This window comes from Rissa tridactyla, chromosome 3 (assembly GCF_028500815.1).
Source record: "Rissa tridactyla isolate bRisTri1 chromosome 3, bRisTri1.patW.cur.20221130, whole genome shotgun sequence".
NCBI lineage: Eukaryota > Metazoa > Chordata > Aves > Charadriiformes > Laridae > Rissa > Rissa tridactyla.
The window spans coordinates 101115219-101130125 of NC_071468.1; the positions used below are offsets into that span (position 1 = coordinate 101115219).

Here is a 14907-nt window from a genome sequence, read left to right on the forward strand (position 1 = left end):
AGCCTGGCCTTGAAGCTTCAGGAAGATGGTTCCTGACCCGACTGGGCAAACACACCCTGTTATCGCATTGCCCGTTTACAACCCAGCATCACCTCTGGGGACTGTTTGCCCGCTGAGCTTCCACCAGGGTAGGGGAGGTTGCAACACACTGCTCCAGCTGAATGACCATGGACATGGGACTAGGGTGGCACCACCCAGGAGAAGCTACTGGAGGTTGGGTTGGCATGGTTGGCCTTGATGGCTTCACCTGAACGCTGCCTTCTACAGCCACCGAGGAAGCTCCAGGAGACCCTTTTTCCCTCCAGCTTTCCAAAACTGCTTCTCGTTGAGTACATATACCCGATCTTGAATAAAACCCATGCAAATTACTGCTCGAGTCCCCTCCTTTGCAAAACAAAGCTGATCTTTATTTATGTAACATTTAAATTTAATTAGCAAAGAGATGGAACAAACTCTTGGGGGGGAGGGGGGGAAGGAAATTAAAAGGTCATCTTCCAGCACAAGAAAGTACTTGAGAGAGGGAAAGAAGCAAAGTGCTTTCTTCCCGTTGGCCATACAAACGCCAAGGCTCCCTCGCTGCTGCCTCGTGAGGACCTCGTGGAGGTAACGAAGCGGCTGGAGCGGACAGAGGGGACTTCTCTTCCTCTGCTGGGCGTCTCGGCCGCTGGAGAGGAGCCCAGAAGGATGCTTTGAGAGTCCTTCCTCGGACATCCGACACCGCGAGGATGGGCTCGGTATGTGCATCTGAATTACACCCCAAAACCAGGGGTTTTGTTGTATGGCCGAGTTAAAATACTACGTATTTACTGCCCCCAGAGCTTATCTTCAGAAACACTGTGACATCACAAAGCCCATTAATCCAAACACAGCAAACGGACCAACTTCGTCTGCCCGTGACCTTTAATGTGGGCCTGCGGCTCAGCTCATTATCGTACGTCTTTAATTACACGATCCCATATTGTTTTTCGCTGGGGCCGCCCCCGCCCGCGCCGCGCACCCCTCCCTCCACGGAGCCCTTAACCCTCCACCCGTGGGACGGGGCCCAGACCCCCCCCCCCCCCCTCCCCGCGCTCCCGAACCTTCCCCCGCCGCCGGATTGGCCCTCGCCGGCCGTGACATCATAACGCCCCCCCCCCCCGCGCCACCCGTGAGCCCCCCGCACCACTCTTACGTCACGGTCAGCCCACGGCCGCCCGCGGAAGGAGCGGGGGGGGGGGGGCGGGACAGGCCCCCCCCCCCCCCCCCCCCCCAACGCCCCGCGCCCGCCCACGGCCCCGCCCCCGCGGCGCCGCCGCAGCGTGACAGAGCCGGCCGGTGCCCGCCCGCTGCCGCCGCCGACCTCAGCGCTGCCACCGCCAGGTAGGGCCGCGTCCCCCGGGCGGGAGAGAGGGCAGCGCCGGGGCTCCCCGCCCGGCGACGGGATGCGGCGCGGGGGCCCGGCGGCGGAAGGGCGGGGGGCGGCGGGTACCGGTACTGGATGGGGGCCGCCGCTCCGCCGGGCGCGCAACAAGTGCGACGTTGGGGCGGTCGGGCGGGCCGGGGGAAAGAGGGTAGGGAAGGGGATGGGTCGGGACGGGACGGGACGGGACGGGACGAGGCGGCGGAAGGGCCGGGGTTGTCGCCGGGAGCGTCTTTTCCCCGGTGCGGTTGGTCGGGAGCATGATGCAATCTCGCATTGCCATGGCTACTGCATCCCCCCGCCGCGGCGGCGGCGCCTTCCGCCGTGGCGGGAGAAATAACACGGCAGGAAGGGAGGGACCCCCCCCGCGCCGCCCCCCCCGCCCCCCCCCCAGTCCTCCCCCCATCCCCCGGCTGCGTTTAGCGGCGCCGCCTCGCCGGGGAGTTCGGGAGGGCTGAGCGCTGCTGCTACGGCTCCAAATACACAAAAAACACCCCCGACCCGTTGTTTTGCCCCCCGCCCCGCGGTGTGGATGAGCCGAGCCCCCGCCGCCGCCGGGGATGCGGGGCCCGGAGAGCGGGGCCGGGACCAGCGAGAGGCTCGGTCGGGCCGGGAAGGGAAGACTTCTCTCTTCTTCTTCTTCTTCTTTCTTCTTCCCGGAGCCCGTAATCTCGCTCACCGCCCCCGGCCGCCCTACTGGCTCCGAAATGGAGCCGCTGGGAGGGTGATTCCCGGGTCCGTCTGCGGGACGGGGCGGGCGCCCCATGAAAGGAGCGCCGTGGAGATGCGCGGTGGCTTCTAAAACATGCCTGCCCGCCGTAAAACCCAAGTGTTTGTGGAGTACAAGCATTAGGAAATACGTAGGAATCTGCCGCGCGATGGAAATGTGTCAGTATGTCAGTTGCGTGTGCAGGGGCTTTCTGAAAAACTTTATGGCTTTGCTTTTATCTCCTCCATCTCCTGGAAGCCCTCGGGCATCAGCAGCATTAGAAGCTGGCAGCGCTCCGGGTTATGCGGAGTATGGTCCTGGGCGATTTAAGTGTTTTCTCCTTCCCTGCCAGCGCTGGCTGCTTCTCTGCCCTCATCCCCCCCCCTCCCCTCCCCCCCCATTTCCCAGGGATGCAGCAGGTGAGGATCCGACTCCGGAGAGCTTTCCGTGCTCCGGACCTGGCAGACAAAGGGCCAGTTTTGCAGACCTGGGCAGGAAGAGGAGCACCTTGGCTTGTTAAGCAAGAAGGGCTCCTGGCAGATGACAAGAGGCGTTTCTCCCTCAGGCAGCTGGCTCTTCTGCCTGCTCGGCAGTGCCCCGTACGGCTAATTTGTATTCCCGGTGCTTTGGGGTGACCTCTGGTGCTGTGGGATTCAGCAAAAAACACCAGCAAAGGGCTCGGTCGGCCGCTAGCGATGGCGAGGGGAAAACAAGGCAGGGGCATGGCTGCAGTTCGGATGCTTCCGATCAGGAAGTCTCCAAAACCGCTCTGTGTAAATGGAAACACGCCCTGCAGCTGACAACGGAGGAAGACAAGCGTGCTGGCGGCTCCGGCAGCGGCACGGCCTCTTGCTGGAGTTTTGATCGCTTCCAGGGAGAGGTTGTCTCTGCAAGAGCAGCTCTCCGCCGGGACCTGGCTGCTGCCGGCCTGACATTAGCGTTCGGCTTAAATTATGGCTGGTGGCCCCAGCTGGATGGAGGGATTTGCAGCTGTGAGGTTTTTGTAGATGCGCGGGCTCATGGTGTTGCTGCGTCAGAATTAAGCTGCCAGCGTAGAGGGCGGTGGTTTACTTATTTTTAATGTGAACTTGTGAATAGCGCTGAAGAGTTTGGCGACGTAACCCTGGTATTTCAGTCTAAGCCCTCCTCGTTCTTTCGGTGCAGTCGCAGCCTGAGGTTTTTCCCTGCTGTTAGAAAACTCCGTAGCTAGAGATGAATCCTGGTGTATCCTCACCGGGAGTGGAAGCTGCATTGGGGAGAGTAAGTCTGTGGCACAGATTATCATCTGATGCTGTTTAGCAACGAAAGCTGGAGTTTCTTATAAAAGTATTCATGTATTTGGGGTGCACTAGACATCTTCTGTTTTCAGAGCAGCCAAGATATGTGGTCTGCCCGGGGGGGAGCTATAGTGGCACACACAGGGTGAGGATTTCCCTGGAAAACTTGTGGTGCTGGGGTCAGCTGGGTGGAGATCCCTTTCCAGCTTTGCATCGACTAAGGAGCAGATGAAAGGCACCGCCGTGCTGAGTTTGCTGAAGTTAAGGGTGGGTTTGCCCTTGAAGACGCTGTTGCCAGCTGACGTGGGTCAAGGACGCTAAAAGGCGTGCCAGACTTTTACTGGATTTCACTGAATTTCTTACCAAGGTACACGTTACATATGTAATGCGTGCTGGAAGCCCTTAGGGACTTCTTTGTGTTTTTTATCCATAAGTAGCTAAGTGAATTTATCGTAAGTGATCTAAAACTTAAGTCTCCTGTACTTCAGCGTTCAAATGCAACCAGAGAGAGCAGCAGTGAAATTAATACGCCACGGAGCTTTGTCTTCCAAGCTGGAGAAGAGTCTGGCTGCCGGTCTGTTTGCCTCACTCTGCTTTTTAAAAAGCAGTTGCACTTTGTGTGGTTTAGTATCTCTTACGTCCCAGCAGCTGATCAAATGAAGTGTCTTTGACTAGAACTCGTGCATGTTTGGTACATAAATACAGCATCGTTAAGGATACTTAGTTTATGTGCTGACGGACCAGTCTCTAATTGCAGTATTTTTAGTAAGTTGATGTTGTCTTTACATTTCTCAGCAAGAATTCCTCTTGTTGCATTCCTTGCTTTTAGAACAGCCGGAGTTGAAATAAAATATTTTGAATTCTCTGGTCTAATCTCTTCTTTCCATGCTGACCTTAATTTTGTGTTGTTTTACAAGAGGAATTAACTTAGAGAAGATGAACAGAACAAAAAAAATATGTAAATTGGAAATAATACTGTAAATCCATCGGGCCTCTGGGCAGCACCTGTAATTGCTCATTCTTTTGCGACTTGCTAGGAGCAGATTTTTGGAAATACGTTTGATGATTCTGATTTTCGGACCGACAGTGGAACTGACAATGTTGCAGGATTTCAGGCTGACCTGGTGCTCGGGTCTGGCAGCTGCAGGTGGAAAGCCCGGCGCTGAGAGCCATCCAGAGCTGCCCCTTGGGAAGCATATTCCTTGGAAGTGAAAGTTTGTAATTGGTTAAATACTCTTAAGTACTGAGCTGACCTCATTCGTTTACCTTCCTCATTTTTGGGGCAGCAAACATTGCGACATCAAAAGCTCAGTATGAGCTCAGAAAAAACCCCACCCATATGGAGCAAGCTGGTGGTGCTTACAAGGCTAAAATCCTCGTCTTCTGCCTGTCTTCTAGTGGTCTCAGCAATCCTTGCCCCGTGGTGATGAAGCGAGTCTCCTAGTTAACACCATCTGCATCCCACCTGAGACAAATTTTGGGGAAAGAAACAGCAATTGCATATGGTCTCATGTTAAAATAGCATCAAGCCTGCGTGTCCTGCTGTCCCCTCCGTCCCTCTCGGAGCTAGAGCTAAAAGGAGGTCACTGATGGAGTGTTCATCCTTGCTCCTGCTGCCTGTGGGGCAGCGGTGTGGTGGTGCGGGGCAGTGATCGGGCAGGAGAGTGGGCTCAGTGGCATTTTGGGTGTCACCTTCCTGCTGGCACAGGAGACGGCTTAGGCAGCGCTTGGCTTACTGCCTGGCCAGGGCTCCTACCAGGGGGGCAAGAAGTCAGAGCTCCCATCCCAGGAGGCTCCATCACCGGGGGGACCCTGTAGCAGCATTCCAGTATCTGAAGGGGGCCTACAAGAAAACTGGAGATGGGCTTTTTACAAAGGCATGTAGTGATAGGATGAGGGGTAATGGCTTCAAACTGGAGGAGGGTAGATTTAGATTAGGTATCGGGAAGAAATTTTTCACCGTGAGGGTGGTGAGGCACTGGAACAGGTTGCCCAGGGAAGTTGTGGATGCCCCATCCCTGGAAGTGTTCAAGGCCAGGCTGGATGGGGCTTTGAGCAGCCTGGTCTAGTGGGAGGTGTCCCTGCCCATGGCAAGGGGGTTGGAACTAGATGATCTTTAAGGTCCCTTCCAACCCAAACCATTCTGTGATTCTATGACCCCTGCGCAGAGTTGTCTCCCGGGACAGGTTGTGCTGGAGAGGCTCCTTTGGACTGGGAAAGCCTTTTGGATCAAACGGGCTCTTGGTGGCGTGTTGTTTTTTTTTATTCCAGAGATTGAGGGTTTGTTCTCTAACTTTGAACAAACAGAGGCAGGGATGCTCTTTCACTGCTGAGGAGCAGAGCCACAAGTACCTCTACCTATTATTTCTTGGTGTTTTTTTTTTTTACTTCCGTGAGTGGCCTGCTGTCTTGAGATGGGTCACCAGCAAACCCTGTTGGTGTTCAAAGCTACTAAAGCTCCACTTAGATTTGGCAGCTCATCATATAAGTCACGAAGGCATGTATAGGTGATGGTGCTGTTTCCTATAACCTCCCCTGCATAACTGAACAACTTGCTCATTTTATCCTTTTAATCTCAATCCTCTTTCTTTACCTTCTTTCATTGCCATGTCTGAAATTAGTCGTAGAGGAGTGAGATCTATAAAACTGTTTAAACACAGGAGTGCTTTTGGGGCTCAGCTCTTTGCCATTATGCTTTTGTTTTCCCCTTTTTACAGTTTACAAAATGATGTTCTTCCAGGGTGCAACATATGCTTTTGAAAGCCATTTGACTATGTAATAGACTTAAGAAATTGATGCTCGCTGCATGCCAGTCAGAGCACACTGCTCTGTGTGCATCCAAACGCCTCACGAAACTGACAATAATCCTTGTAATATCTAGCTGTTTTGTCATATGCAATATAGTCGCTGATTTGTTTTGTGATTCTTAAATGTGTTAAAAATGCCGAAGATTCCTGCAATGCAGACGGTTTATGCACGCTAGCACTGGAAACGCTTTTTCCCTTAGATCACGCACAAGGAGAAATGAAAAGGATAATCAGTGAATTACATAGAAATTAGTTTGTTTAAAAACTTATTTCCAGTTCAGATTGCTTTGCTATGGCCTTTCCTAAGGCTGTTTAAATTCGGTATTGCAGCAATACAGTTAAGAGGGCACTGCTCAGGCTGACATCCCTGGAGTCCCTAAGCGCTGATTTGGTAAAAGCGGTTTATATCTGGGTTCCTGAGGGCACCAAAGGCTGTTGCCTGCATCCAACAGAACAGCAGTTATATCTCTGTTTGATAAAGGTACTGCAAACAGTGACCTGGATTGATTTTTTTTTTTTTTTTTTTTTTTTTTGGTTGACAAGTCAAATAAGTGCTGCCTCCAGTCTTACTATGGAGATAACTCAGAGTTGCTGTGGACTGTGTACGCAGTGGCTCTCCCTAGATCTGTTTAATCACGGAATCACGGAATCTTCAGAGTTGGAAGGGACCTCTAGAGATCATCTAGTCCAACTCCCCTGCTAGAGCAGGGTTGCCTAAAGCACATCCCTCAGGGCTGCATCCAGGCGGGTCTTGAAAATCTCCAGAGAAGGGGACTCCACAACCTCCCTGGGCAGCCTGTTCCAGTGCTCTGTCACCCTCACCGTGAAGAAGTTTTTCCGTGTATTTGAACGGAACTTCCTATGTTCTAGCTTGTGCCCATTGCCCCTTGTCCTGTCGCTGGGAACCATTGAAAAGAGCCTGGCTCCGTCCTCCTTAAACCCACCCTTTAGGTACTTGTAAACATTAATCAGGTCCCCCCTCAACCTTCTCTTCTCCAGGCTAAAGAGCCCCAGCTCTTTCAGCCTTTCCTCATAAGGGAGGTGCTCCAGTCCCATAATCATCTTGGTTGCCCTACGCTGGACTCGCTCCAGTAGTTCCCTGTCCCTCTTGAACTGGGGAGCCCAAAACTGGACACAGTACTCCAGTTGTGGCCTCACCAGTGCAGAGTAGAGGGGGAGAATGACCTCCCTCGACCTACTGGCCACAGTCTTCCCTATGCAGCCCAGGATGCCATTGGCCTTCTTGGCGACAAGGGCACACTGCTGGCTCATGGATAATTTGCTGTCTACCAGGACCCCCAGGTCCTTCTCCTCAGAGCTGCTTCCCAGCATGTCCGCCCCTAACCTATAATTATGAATTAATGAAATTAATCTCCTAAAATGTATTGCCTCGGTTTCTCTATTTGTATTTTGGCATTTAGGACACATTATCTTAAAGGGTAAATAAGAGCACAAGAGCAAACTTGTCCAGAGTATGTGGTCGGTAAATGCTTTCCCGCTGTGTTCGATGCGTTGGAGAATTATTTAATTTCCTTGATGAAATGATTGACTCATATGAAACACAAAGCATCAAGCATTTAGAAAGCAGAATGGCAGTCTAATAAATTCCCTTACCAGGTGTAGAGATTTTACAGATGCGTGCTGCTAAGTGTAATTGTCACTTCTCTTGGCACAAATGAATCATGCTACTTATGCTGAACTCAGTGCCGTGAATTAAGAGTTGGTCTCAGCATCCCATTGCATCTGGGCATTTTGCATGCCTTTATTAAAGCATTATTAGCTGTAGAGGTTGTGCTTCATTTACCGTAGGTTTGGTGATGACCAACAGCGTACCGAGCAGGTAGGAATATAAAAACCTTCCATGAACTTGTATTTATGTTGACGTTGTCTGGATTTAATTGACCTCCATGTCAAAGCTTCGTAACAAACGTTTCCCTGCCAAGTGAGATGCTTTGAGCGATGACTAAATACGCTGAGTTGCACTAACGTTTACAGGAGGCAGAGCTTGCTTGTGCAAAGCTACAACGAATGTGGAATAAACCTTTTTTTCGTGCATTTTCAAATTCTGCCCTGCTCTTTGATGCCTACATAACCCTACCGTCTGTGAGACATCGGGTCAGCGATTCGGACAAAGTGACTGTTCCTCTTCTGCTATCACTTGGAAGCGCTCCTCTCCCGCTATGACCTTGAGAAAACCGCTGCTGTGACTGGAGGGTAATTGCTTTCTTCCAATGCGCAGGTTCGGGCTCCCTGCTGTAAAATGTAGACTTGATTTCAAAAAGGACGTAGTCTTGATTTCAGGTAACACTCCAGCTTTTAAGGCACGTGCGTGCTGATGGACCTTTCTGTTGGTGTCACAGTTCTGAAGGATGTTACCAGTGTTAGATGAAAACTAACAAGTATTAATTTGCAGAATAATGTGGTTTAGCTTGTTAAACTGAATACACCTCAAAGTATCTTACGGTTTTAGGCCATATGTTTACTAATTAATTCATAAGCATGCAGCATTTGCATTGCTGCCTGGTTTTCTCTTTTTTTTCTTTTTTTTTCTTCCCTTACTTGATGCTGTTACAAACTTGCTGGGAAGTGTTTTGGATTAAGGCAGTGTTTCAGCTGTGTGCTTGTTGGTTAAGGAGTCCCTAGCAAGTGCTAACTACAGGAAAATGCCTTCTTCCCTTAGATGCTGTATGGTTGCGGGTTTGGAGCAAACTGCAGCTTGGTGGAGGAGCTCCTTTGCCCCTGCTAAGTTAAAACCATAGTATCTGTATGCAGATAGACGTCTTGAAGCTCAAATAGGGTCTTGAAGCTCTTAGACATCAGCAAAAGAAATCTACTTGTACGTTTGCCACTACTTTATCAATTGTCAACAAAGAGGTCTAGTTCTTCAGCTGGTCCTGTGTCCTCAGGTTGGGTTTCACTCAAGATGATGAAGACTTGGGAACCTATAGACCTTTATACCTTAATCTTTATTAAGGTGCTCTTAGATTTGCTCTGTCTATGCACGTAATTTAATCAGAAAGCTTCTGTTAACCTTTTCCTGAAGGATTATCTCCTGCTTCCAGGTGGCCTTTAAAAATGCTGATGTTTTGAATCATCATTTTGAGAATCATCTCCTAGCCAAACAGTAGGGAGAACCTTTGACTTAAATAACAATAATTAAACCTTTAATCAGGTAAGAGGATGACATTCTCTAATGTTTAACATCGCCCTGCCCTTTAGAAAAAGAAATTTGAGAAACCCTTTTGCGTGCTGAAGTTCAAGTGGCATGCTAGTTTGGGTGCCCGGCACGTGCGCTTACCGAAAAGCATCTGTGTGTGCAGTTCATTCCCACGGCTGCTCGCCTGCTTTTGAGCAGGACCTCACATGGCAGCTGCAGGACGATGTTGGTAGAGGCACAGGAATCTGGATGCGGCTTGGAAGGACACAGTGATTGTTAGTTGTGCTTGCGTTTTTACGTGTGTGCCTGTGTGGACTGCAAGGTGGCAGGTTCTTATGGTGAATGTCTGATTCCGGGTTGGTGGTTCTTCTGCAGTACTGGCATGGCAAGTACTGCAAATACTCGATGACACCTAGCTGAGTGGTGCAATCGATGTGCCAGAGGGACAGGATGTCATCCAGAGGGACCTAGACGAGCTAGAGAGGTGGGCCCCAAGCAAACCTCGTGAAGTTCAACAAGGCCAAGTGCAAGCACTTGGGTCGGGACAGTCCTCATTATCAATACAGGCTGGGAGATGATGTGATAGAGAGCAGCCCTGTGGAAAAGGACTTGGGGGTACTGGTGGATGAAAAGCTGGACATGAGCCGACGATGTGTGCTTGCAGCCCAGAAGGCCAATCGCATCCTGGGCTGCATCAAAAGAAGCATGGCCAGCAGATCCAGAGAGGTGATTCTGCCCCTCTGCTCTGCTCTGGTGAGACCCCACCTGGAGTACTGCATCAGCTCTGGAGCCCTCAGCACAAGAAGGACATGGACCTGTTGGAGCAGATCCAGAGGAGGGCCACGAAGATGATCAGAGGGCTGGAGCACCTCTCCTATGAAGACAGGCTGAGAGAGTTGGGGTTGTTCAGCCTGGAGAAGAGAAGGTTCTGGGGAGACCTTATAGCGGCCTTCCAGTACCTGAAGGGGGCCTATAAGAAAGCTGGGGAGGGGCTGTTTGCAAGGGCATGTAGTGATAGGGTGAGGGGCAATGGTTTTAAACTAGAGCAGGGTAGGTTTAGATTAGACATTAGGGAGAAGTTCTTTACAATGAGGGTGGTGAGACACTGGAACAGGTTGCCCGGAGAGGTGGTGGAGGCCCCATCCCTGGAGACATTCAAGGCCAGGCTTGATGAGGCTCTGAGCAACCTGATCTAGTTGAAGATGTCCCTGCTTACTGCAGGGAGTTGGACTAGATGGTCTTTAAAGGTCCCTTCCAACCCAACACATTCTACGATTCTATGGCAAAGTGGCTCTTCGCTGGTCACAGCCCCTGTGAACTGGTGCAAGCTCCCAGCTGTTTGTCCTAAATTGGGGTCATGCATTTACCCATTGCATCATATGTTTGTCCCTCAGTTCACTTGTGTACAGTAGCCTTTTGGCATGTTGTTAAGCTTTACATTAGTCTTGTGAGCTTGATTTACTGCGTGCGTGAAAACTCATTCAAGGGAAAAATACCTGTGCTTGTAACGCAGTTCAGAATTTTTTTTTTTATTAACGCACCTGATACAGTGACAGAAAATAAGCTGCTAGTCCAGCAGGCCTGCAGATTTTTTCTCTGTCCCCTTAACAGGCCTACACAGAAAAGCCTCTTGCAAAAGATTTGAGCAATTTTTGTCATATTTTATTGAATTCTGACTTGTGTGCCACGCAGAAGGCGCAGCTTACACCACGGTCGCCTCTGCAGCCTCTCGTTTGCTCTGGCTACCCCAGAGGTGGCTGGGCTTGCCTGGCCCCAGGCACCGTACTTGACCATAGGCTGCGAAATTTTGGGTGGGTGTCCCCATCACCTTCTGCAAGAGGTTAAAAGGCAGTGTAAGGGTTAGAGGAAAACACAAATGCGAGAGAACCCCAGCAATATATCGGGTTGCGGACCCATTACGTAGAGATGGAGAGAGTCGGCGCTGAGCAAGTCAGTAAGGAGTACTGCATTTGGCAAGCCTTGTCTGCTCAGTTCAAAATGAGGAGAAAAAATAATAATAATGACAGGTAGTCACAGAAGGGCCACCATGTTTCGGTGTAGATCATTGCCCTGCTGATGTGTGAGCTGCTGCTGCTGTCTCTGCTTGCTTATAGGTAAAACCCATGCATGGCATAAGCCATTTTTAGAGCCAACGGTGGTGTCAGACCACTTGTCATGAGAGCTTAAATGGTGTAGCTCCATCCCCTTGTTTTGCAGCCTTTATCAGGTTTCCGGGTAATTCTGAAACCTCTGGAGGTCTTTGAGGCCATGCTCGGTTCTCCGTTCTTCCTTGGCAGGTTCCTGAAACCTCTAACTTCCCTGCCTTTCCTTCTGCCCTGTCAAAATCGTCGTCATCTGCCTTTGAAGCAAGCAGAAGCAGGCTGTGAGTCTGGCCATGCCTTGCAGAACAAAAATAACATCCTTTGGTACTTCTTTATATTGATTTCTTGTTCTATCTGCTAAGTGGTTGCATTAAGGTACAGGAAGGGACCGCTAATGTTGTTTTCAAAGGTTTTTCTCATTTTTTTCAAGTCTACTGCTTAATTGCCTCGTTCCTTCTGAATTCAGTACAGAGCTCATTTAGATAAGATACTCAGATCTTAAACTCTAGTCGAGCAATTGCAGAGCTATCACGAATTTCTAGTTGTGCAGGCTGAACGCTTCTTGGTTTCACAAAACTCATCAGGCTCAAACGATGCACCAACGCGGGGATCAGTTCAGTTTTCGAAGCATTTGGGGGGATTGACTTTGTGCCTTAAAATATACATTTAAGAAGCTGTTAAAACACAGATCTGAGTCCCGAAGGACGCACTTAGTGAGAACACGGGGATGTCGCCAGGTTTTAGCCACTGTGTACAGTGTATGAAAAATGATAGTCTTGGAGCGAGTGCTTTGCATCCTTTAGTACTGTGCTGCCTCCGAAGGACAGAGGTATGGCCTTGGGAGGAGCTCACCGTCTTTGAACCTACAGTGAGAGGGGCAGTAAGTGATTTCCAATTGCAGGTGTGAAGGAGCTTAGCAATGAAGTTAAGGGGTTTTCCACCCCTCTCCCCCCTTCTTTTTTCCTTGCTGCTCCTTCTCTCACTTTCTTATTTCTCTCTGAATTCTATTTTTCAGGCTTTGCCTATTAAAAGCTTATCCACCCGATGCCCTGGGGGGGTTATTTTGCGGAACAGAGGAGCAGGGCTGGGTTTTGGGCTGAGCTGATGAAGGAGTCCTAATCAGCCATTGGCGGCTCCGAAATGTCCCTCCTTACAGCAGCATCGCTCTGCCGAGACCCCTGCCAAATTCCCACCTAAGCTGTCAGGCATTAATGTGAGAGCAGGACGTTAACCAAATCTGGTTTATTTATTTTTTTTCCCCTTCCTCTGTTCCTCCACCACCTACCAGTTCCCGCGTGAGGCCATGAACTCCAGCATTAGGTTCCCTGGCCCAGAGTAACAGGTCTATTTAAATGAAGAGCCCCTTTGCTGCTGTTTACTTTAGAGACGACACATCTGTGTGGAGGACTTGCATTCCAGGGAGATAAAAACATTGTGGAAAAATAGCCTCCAACCACTGCAATTGTCTTTTGATATTTAAAAAACTGGTTCACGAAAGAGTTCTTTGCACAAAAGCGTGTTTTGCTTTTAGCATGCAGTAAAAATAGAGCTGTGGTGGTGGTGGCGAGATTCCGGAGGGGGAAACTTTCAGAGAGCTGCCAACATGAATAAGCAATTTCCTTGCCTGAAGCGTCATTCTGTATCCTACACGGTCTGTACAAAACATATATGAAATAGGTACACTCGGAATGTAAAGGTTTGGGTTTACGTGCTGAGCAACTTTTAATATATTGCCATCCGTATAATAGATACGCACAGAGTTTTACGATCGAGGCTAAAGAGCTTGTCTTTTGCCCAGAGTTTAAAGAGTTGCTTTACAAGTGGGACTGATGAAACGCAGCTTAATTCTTTCCTTCTTTCACTTCTGGCAAAACATGAGCACTTAGAAAATACACTGTAAGTTAGGTTTTCACTTTGCTGCAAGCCGCATAGTAAAGGAGAAAGTTTTCTTTTCCATGTGTAAGTCACCTTCTAATTATCTAGCAATGTGCTTTTCTCATATAATGAATTTAATTATAAGCTTTGGGCATCAGGTAAAAAAATGTTTGGTATTGTCAGAAAATCAAACTTCCCGTTGAAATTCTGTCTTAGGCTGCTGCACTCAAGGTGTGTCCCAAATCACTACAAAGGTTGTTGATTGTCATTTCTTAGAGTATAACATGCCTTAAGGCGGAGAATTAGAAGGGATACTTCCCCTCTGTCTTCAAGATCCTCAGCTGCAGGCTGAGCGGTGTGTAGTGAGTGGTTTTGGTCATATTCACCGTCTATTTAGCTTTTCCTATGTATTTCTTTTCATTAGCTCTATTTCTATTGGAATACTTTTGCTGTGTTTAGATTGAGTAAAGCATTCAAGTTGCCTTTTTTTTTTTTTTTTTTTGATAAATCTGTCGTTTGTCTCCCTCTCTTGGGTCTCTCGATGGTTCATGTTCTCCCCTTCCCCTTTGAGTCCTGCTCTCTCACATCTGACCTGCCTTGAGACCATCCTTAGCCCTGCAGTTCTCAAGACACAAACATAGCAATGCATCTTAAAATCTGTCTCTCTTGTATTTCAGGTGGCTTTTTGTTGTTTGCTTTTAACTGTGCAATTATCTGTCAGTTCATGCTGTTAGGATTATATTTAAGAATATATTTAAGTTAAATCTGCATGACATTAACATATCTTGTATGACCTTTTTCCTGCAATTCTTGCACTTTTCACTAGAACCATTCCTGTATGTAAAATGATGCCTGTGCAATGCCTTTTATTTTGGCCTTCTCTTACTAGCGTCTTAGAATTCCTCTTTAAAAACTCTGCATCTTTCTTTTTGCCTATCTGTTTTATTTACCTTTCTTTTTGCTATGGCCTTGATTTCTTGCCAGGTGCAATACGATGGCTTTGCTCAGCTTCAGTCAGGTTAGACCTCTTGGTCACCCCCACGTACCTACCTCATGCTGGTTCTTCTCCTGTAGTAAATCTGGTGCTGGTGTGGACCTGGCTGAAAGCTGATCTTCTTGCTTTGGTGCTTTTTGGGGACTACCTCAATCTCCTCCTGCTTCCTTCACCCAGGCAGGACGGAGGGTAGGGAAGGAATGAAAGCACTCCTTGCAGCAGCATCAAAAGCTGTTCTTGGTTGCTTCTGGTCACCCCACCCACCCTGGTATTGTCTTATAGCTATGGACCTGGCTGGATGGAGAAGCTGGAGTGAGGGTAAGGCGATGCGGTGGCTGTCAGCCTGAGGGTTACCGGTGGGCGCGAGCTGTAACAGGCGTGAGCAGGAAAAATGCCTGCGTGGAGGGAGCTTCTCATCTTTAGGAACAAGTAAGTTGCTGAAGGTGTTGTTTGAGGGAGACTTTGCACAAGCGGCGAGGCAGAGGAGGCGTATCTGGTACCCTCTTCTCCAGGGGACCGCCGTCCTGAGGAGGACAGGGTGGCTGCAGGGCAGGGAGGACACTTCTGCTGCTGCCTAAGCGGGTATT

General features: G+C 49.4%; 1 protein-coding gene across 2 annotated transcripts in view; it reads left to right on the top strand.

Moving 5' to 3' along the window:
- The first annotated feature begins 1263 nt into the window (after nucleotides 1–1263).
- Nucleotides 1264–14907, top strand: part of ELOVL5 (ELOVL fatty acid elongase 5) — a 39333-nt gene continuing 25689 nt past the window's right edge. Inside the window, exon 1 of one of the 2 annotated variants that reach the window (XM_054195858.1) lies at nucleotides 1264–1359. The gene's annotated coding sequence lies outside the window, so the exon portion shown is untranslated. The remainder of the gene's footprint in view (nucleotides 1360–14907) is intronic. The other variant, XM_054195859.1, reaches the window with a different exon arrangement.